Here is a 7232-nt window from a genome sequence, read left to right on the forward strand (position 1 = left end):
CACCCATTTCATCCAGAGCCTTGTCACTTACAAAAGGACCTCCTCCGTGCCTTCCATTCAGTTCTCCTCACAATGCCGTGGATGAAGTGCAATCATTCCCATTTCCAGGTGGGGAGACTGAGGCTCAGAGCAGTCAAGTGACTTTCCCAATTTCACAGAGCTGGAAGTAGACGGAGCTGGGACGCAACTCCATCCTTCTGCCTCCGAACCAATGCCCCCACCTTGTGTGTGCGTCGTGTTGTCTCTCAGTGTAACTCTGTGTGTCCCTCTCTGCCTTTCTTCTTTGTGTTTATGTGATGACTGCTCAGCTGTCTCTTTCCTCAAGTTTTCTTCTCCTATATTCATCTCTCCTATCCCTTTCTTCTTTCTTCCCAGTTCAGGCCTCAGATTCCCCACAACTCATCTAAAACGAAAGAGAGGGCTTAGAACAAATAGCAGTGCGGGTGACTGGCAGGACCAGGACTGAGCTCTGTGTGCACAAACAGAGGACAGCTTGGTGACTCAGGAACAAGAGCAGAAGGGCAGCTCCCAACAAGGAGACAGAGATGGAACCATCACAAGCAACAGCTCCTCGACTGTCTTGTCTTCTTTTCCATTCCCACTCGGCCCCCAGCCCAGGGCTTTGCTCCAATCACTCTCGTCATACCCACTGCTCAAGCTGTGGGGAGAGAAACCTAGAGAAATAGGGGTGGCAGTGGCACCTCTGAAGGCAGAGAGATGTAGAATTGAAGTCCAGGCAGGTTCATTCAAATGAACTGAGTGTCTGTGTAGACGAGGAAAACACGCACCTCAGACCCTCTGGAAGGGCAGCCCACGCCCTGGAAGCTCATCTTTTCCCTCCCCACAGTAATGGCCCACCACTGCCAACTGGGCAGAGGAAGGGTGCCACCTCCTGGTTAGACATGAGTGTAGGACTGGTGCAGCCAGCTGACAACCCAAGTCACACCTTCTGAAGAGCCACATTCGCATAGTTTTCAGTGCCTTACACTGTGCAGCCCCCCACCGCGGCTTCCAGGCTTTGGACCCGAGCAGACTCCACCAAGCCACGGCAAAACGACGCTGCCTCCACTCAACAGTTAGGGTCTGCCAGACCACCGCCCTCATCAGCCCAGCCCTGTTTAGCTGGACAACTGCCAAAATACTGAGTTGAATCTGCTGTTTATTTTTCACAACTGGGGAAGGGAAGGGAAAAGTGTTGATGCTACTGTGAAGGTGAAAAGTCTCATACACTTAAGACAATGGAGGCAAAGGGGAATCACGAGCCTTGACTGGCCACCAGTGTCCTCCAGCCTGCCAAGCCTGTGTTCAACCACAAAGAAAAAAACAATAATGACAGACACTTGGAGGCACTAGAAATAGAGCAACAAAGGTTATGTCTAAAAGGCAAGATGTAATTAGGGATTATATAATTTGATCAGCATACCCTTGATAGCATGCAAGTCTATTGTTAGGCTTTCAGACATTTTGCTTCTAAATGTTTTCAAAAGCATAACAAAAGCAAAGGTGGTGGCACCCTCCTGGCATGTGACACAGGCGACACGGTAAAGGTCCAGGCACTGCTTCTCCGGCGTCGGTGCCTGCTGACACCATCAGCACAGCACACCCAGAAAGGAGAGAGAGGTCGCCTGCTGGGAGGGCACAACGTGGGGACCAACCCAGCTCTCCTAGGTGAAAGATCTGCAGCTTGAGGAAACTCAGAATAAATCTCTGGTCTTGATTTGCTACCTGTAAAATGAGATGTCAACACCCATCCAACTGACCTCCCAGAGTTGGTGTAAGGCAAATGAGATCAAGAAAACTAATGTTTATTGAATATACGCCCTACATGTCTCATCTGGACCACGGCAAGAGTGGAAACTGAGATCTTGGGATGAGCTGAAAGATGACTGGCCTAGGCCAATGTTGCTGAGAACTGTTTGGATGCAGATGTGTTTTGAAGGTAGATCTGCAGAATGTGATTGGAGCATGAGGGACAGGTAAGAAACAAGGAAACTCGGGGGTTTGTCTGAACAGCTAGACATGCCATCACCAGGATAAGGAGGAAGCACGTTTATGTGCACAAGAGTACGGTTTTGGACGTGAACGTTTGGGATCCCAGTGAAGATGTTCAGCAGGCAGTTGGATATTAAGAGTGTGAAGTTCAGGGTAAACACTGAAGGCCAGAGATACAACGTGGGGAGTTAGAAGCATATAACGGAATATAAAACCATGAGAATGGGTGAGATTACCTAAAGCATGATATGTCTAGAGAAAGACACAAAGCAGCTGACTGATTGACTATATTCTCCTCCTTTACCTCAACATTCAGTAGACAGCCACCACTCACTTATCCCTCTCAAATGGGGACCCCCTGGTCCATCCTCTTAGGCAAACTCTTTATCTGTCACCTAGACCATGGCCACTGCTTTCAGCTGGTCTCATCGCCTCCAAAATCACTACATCAGCTCATGCCCCATACAGTCACCAGGTTAATCTTGATGCAACAAATCTGCCTTGGCCATGCCTGCTTAAAAATCTTAACACAGCCCTGGCTGGTGTAGCTTAGTGGATTGAGTACGGGCCTGCGAACCACACAATCGCGGTTCGATTCCCAGTCAGGGCACATGCCTGGGTTGCAGGCCGGTTCCCAGCAGGGGATTCACAAGAGGCAACCATACATTGATATTTCTCTCCTTCTCTCCTTCCCTTCCCCTCTAAAGATAAATAAAATCTTTTTAAAAATCTTAACACAAACTCTGTAATGAATGGGTTAGTCTGAACCCCAACATCACCTGAACCCCGTGACCAAAGTTCACCTCACTAACAGCGAACAACTATTCATTGTTCAGTAAGAATCATACAGCACCACCTATGAAGTCTTCCTGCCAAAAAAAAGAGAACCTGAATCTGATCAAGCCTCCACCTCTAACTACTGGGGGGGGGGGGTATTGAAAAATAATTAGTTTTTCTTAAGTTAGGGGATGGGTGGAGAACTAATATCGATTAAAAGAGACTCAAGAGACGAATGATCCGTATGCTGTATGTGGACTGGGCTTCGATTCTGACACTAACCAGCCAATTATAGGAAGACATTTCTGAGACAGTGAAAACTGAACATGGATCAGGTTTTAAATGATATTAAATATTTTTATTTTGTTGTGTATGAAAATGATATTGTGCATATATCTATAAAAAATAAATTATCTGGTATATTTTTTTGGTTCTACTCTTTTAAAAGAAATTGTACTGAGGTATTATATGGGTATTGGATTTGCTTCAAGACACTCCAGCAATTAAAAGAGAAAGTTAAAGGAATCAGTGAAACAAAAATAGAAGGGTGCTGGTGGTTATTAAAGTTGGGTTATGGGTATATAAAGCTTCCTTACACTAGACTCTCTGCTTTAACGAGTGGTGGAGACTTTTCCATTATAAAAAGTAGAGAGAGAAAAGAAAAATTATAACACCTGTGGCAAGTCCAGTATCAAGCCTGCCCTATCTCCATCTCGTTCTTCTCTCTCTCTCTCTCTCTCTCTCTCACTCATGACACGTTATGTTTCAGATGCACAAAACCCTCAGTTATCTAATGAAATACATTCATGATTCATTAACACACATTTATCAGGATGTTAACTAATATCCAGTTTAGTTTCCTTAAAGTCACAAATAGTCGAAATGTCCAAGACCAACACCAGCACATTGCTGGCAAGCAGCATTCATTTCATGTCATTTCATTCTATTAGAATGCTGCCACCACATTTCCTGAACTCCTATCCAATTCATTTTCATATCTCCATGCCCTTCCTTGTACTGTTTTCTCTTTCTGTAAGGCCTCCTCCACCTCACCACCTGGCAAACTTCTCTAAGGTTCATTCAAATGCCAGTTTCATTATGAACCCTTCCCTGACCCCACCCCATACCTTTTCATCCTTGGCCCCCACATCCCAGTCTAATCAGGCAGTTGCTCCTTCCTTGGCTACCCTAGCTCCTTGCACAGACCTCATTACCACTCTATGTTATAACTGTGGTCTACCTCCCCGGCATAGTGTAGAACTCCTTGCTGTGTTTTCTCCACAGGTATATCACCCAACTCTAGCGTAGAGTAAGTGCTCAGTAAATTCTTGGAGAAAAGGGGAGAGAGGAGAAAAACATAAAGGCAGAACCTCCCTTCCTCCTTTCTCATTGTAGAGAGAGTTCCAAGATAATACCTGCATCCTTAGGGGTCCGAAAAGCATTTTACCCCTCACTGCTCACATCAAGCACCCCAAGGAGCTGACTGCCCACCGGGCTCACACCCCACCAGCGTGGACCATCTCTAACAATGTAAACTGCCAGCAGGGACCTCCCATTCCTCCACCTCCTCCAACCCCAACATCAACAGTAACAGGATGGACAGCATTCAAACTCCAAGTTCCTAAAGACCGCTGCCTCTTTGTCCCACGTCATGTAGACCGCAAAGCCGCCATAGCTGTTTCTCGTCCTTTCCTGGAAGCTCCCAACTGGGAAGCCTCCAGCAGGATGCTTTAATATCTTGCAGGATCCAAGTCCCTGATAGAAGCAGGAAATGTGATTATGGCCACTCTCTCCAGCCAATTACTGGCTCGGGCACTCACACAGCTCTTAGCAAAAATTACCCCTCCATCATGGTGAAGGCAGAAACCGCAGCCACAAATGAATGCCAACTCCTGCGGCAAGCGACCTGCAGAGTTAACCCTTGGAAGTCCACAGACCCTGACCCAGATTTTAATGGCTAGAAAACCACAGGGTCGTGAAAGGGGCCCATGCCCTCACCCCAGAGGACGCTCCTACAGCTCTCACAGGAGAGCCATGTGCCCTTCAGGTAGGTGACTGATTCTGGGGTCCTGCCTGAAGCTACTGCTCCTCGGGCCAATTCCATGACTATGAGTTGAGGTTCAGTTTCCACTTAAAATGCAATTAGAACCCAAGGACATGTTGTAATCCACTTTACAGGCCCTGTCACCTTCCACAGAATGGCCCCTGTGCCCAGTTAGATTTGTGTTCCCTCCCCTATATTCTGGTTTAAGGGACAAACAAAATTAATCTTAGACACAAAGATAGCAGGGCACAGATGAGTGGATGTGTTCATCCACTGGAGGACGATTGCTTGAGTCATAAGGGGAGGGGGTAAATTCCCTAAACATCTCAAACATATTGGAGTACCAAGGGACCTCAGAAGTCATCCTGCCCCTCCAACACACAGCCCTGAAGCACATGAAGTCCACCTACGAGGCAGTGGAGTGGAGTGGAGTGATTAAAAGCAGGCCTCTGGAGTTGGGCAAACCCAGGTCCAAATGCTGACTGCATCCCTGAATAGCTAGAGATCTGGGAGAAGATTCCTCCAAGCCTGAATACTCATCCATCAAGTACCTTTACCCTCCCTGACCAAATTGTCAGGAGAGGTAAATGAGATGACATATAGATCACCCAGGGCCCGGCACAGAGCACCGCTCATGGCTCTCACCTCTGGTGAGTGGTGTTTGTGATCAGTCCGGGGGGACAACAGAAGCTGAGATTTAGTGAGCACTTACATTAATGACAGCGCTGAGCTGCTGCCAGGCACTCTTCCAGTGCTTCACACGTACGGAGTCGACTCGTGTGATCCTCATAACAACCTTAAGAAGCAGAGACTGTCATGATTTCCTTTTTATAGATGGCAAAACCAAGACACCATGATGTTAAATATTTTCCTGAAGGTCGCACAACTGATGAGTGATGAAAGCAGGCAAAAATCAAGATCAGGCCATTTGGCTGGAGTCCAGCTCTTAACCCCCACACCCCACTCCCTCCAATGGAGCACTCCAGTGACTGGTGCCTTCCAGCTCATGTGGGTAGACATCCCATGTTTCTATCCCTGAAACACATCTGCTGGGAATGAACTCACCAGCCAATGAATGGGCCTCCCCATGTCCTCTCACTGCAAAGAAGTCAGAGCTACCTTGGCATTTCTTTTTGTTTTTTATTGTGCTTCCTTTGGTGTCTCCAAGGGCGTCCAGGGCTCACCATGATGTTTGGGGCCTCCCGTAAGCTGTTCCCTTCCTAGCCTCCTCCTTCTGGGCAGTTCTTTCTTGCCTTCAGAGTTTAGCTCAAACATCACTCAGTCCCTTCTGGAAACCTGACCCAATTAACACCCTGGCTCTGTGCTTCCGCAGCATTCTGAATGAACCTCTCACAGAAACATCTACTGCCCTGCACTGTCATGGTTGGCTCACCCCTTGGTGATCCCTCTGAGATGCATGTGCTGAGAAGGTGTGGTTAGAATCTCATGTCACTCAGCAATCCAACCACCATGGTCTCCTCCCTCTGGCAGCACACAGTAGGTGCTCAGTAAGTGTTGTGTGATCGAATGGGGGCCTTTACCCTCCACCATCCCTAGTGAAGAGACTTTGAAAACAGCGTGTTGACCATAATCTTGCTATGTGATGTAGATTGAAAACGAATTATGATCAAGATCACAATCAAATCTTTCTATGTTCCTCTCTCCCACAACCTCCTTTAGAAGAGGGAAAGGTTGAAGGAAAAGGAGGAGAAGATGGGAGAGGCATGTTACGATGTGTCAAATCTGAGCACAACTACCTTATTAAGAGAAATCAGAAATGAAAAGGAATGAGGTCCTGACATATGCTGCAATGTGGGTGAGCTTAGGAAATGCACTAAGTGAAAGGAACCAGGTACAAAAGGGCACATATTATATGATTCCTTTTATACAAAATATCCAGAATAGGCAAATCCAGAGAGACAAATGGCAGATTAATGGTTGCCAGCAGTTGGGGCAGGGTGGTAAATGTGGGGAATGGGGAGTAATTACTTAAATGGCATAGAGTGTTCTCCTGGGGGGGAAGGTTTGGAAACCAGAGAAAAATGGTAATTATACAACATTTTGGATACACTGAATTGTACACTTTAAAATGGTTAATTTTATGTTATGTGACTCTCACCTCAGTTTAAAAAAATAAAAGAAAAGATCCCCAGAACCACCCTGAGGAGCTGGTCTGTGCTACTGTGAGCTGTCAAGTGTGGGAAGCCCAACCCTACACCTCGTCACACCCTCTAGCACCCAATACAGTGTCTGCAGCAGGACCCAACACAAGGCAACACTGGAGCAGGAGAGACAGGACAAGGCCTGCAGCTTGCTGGCCTACAATCTAACTATGCCCAAGAGAGAGGTTTAGGAGCCCCCTGCCCCCCAGAAGGGCATTTTCAAGGAGTCCCGTATAGAGCACGATCGCCATAGCTGA

Source organism: Sturnira hondurensis, unplaced genomic scaffold (assembly GCF_014824575.4).
Source record: "Sturnira hondurensis isolate 20B ecotype Veracruz unplaced genomic scaffold, ASM1482457v3 Scaffold0021143, whole genome shotgun sequence".
NCBI classification, from domain to species: domain Eukaryota; kingdom Metazoa; phylum Chordata; class Mammalia; order Chiroptera; family Phyllostomidae; genus Sturnira; species Sturnira hondurensis.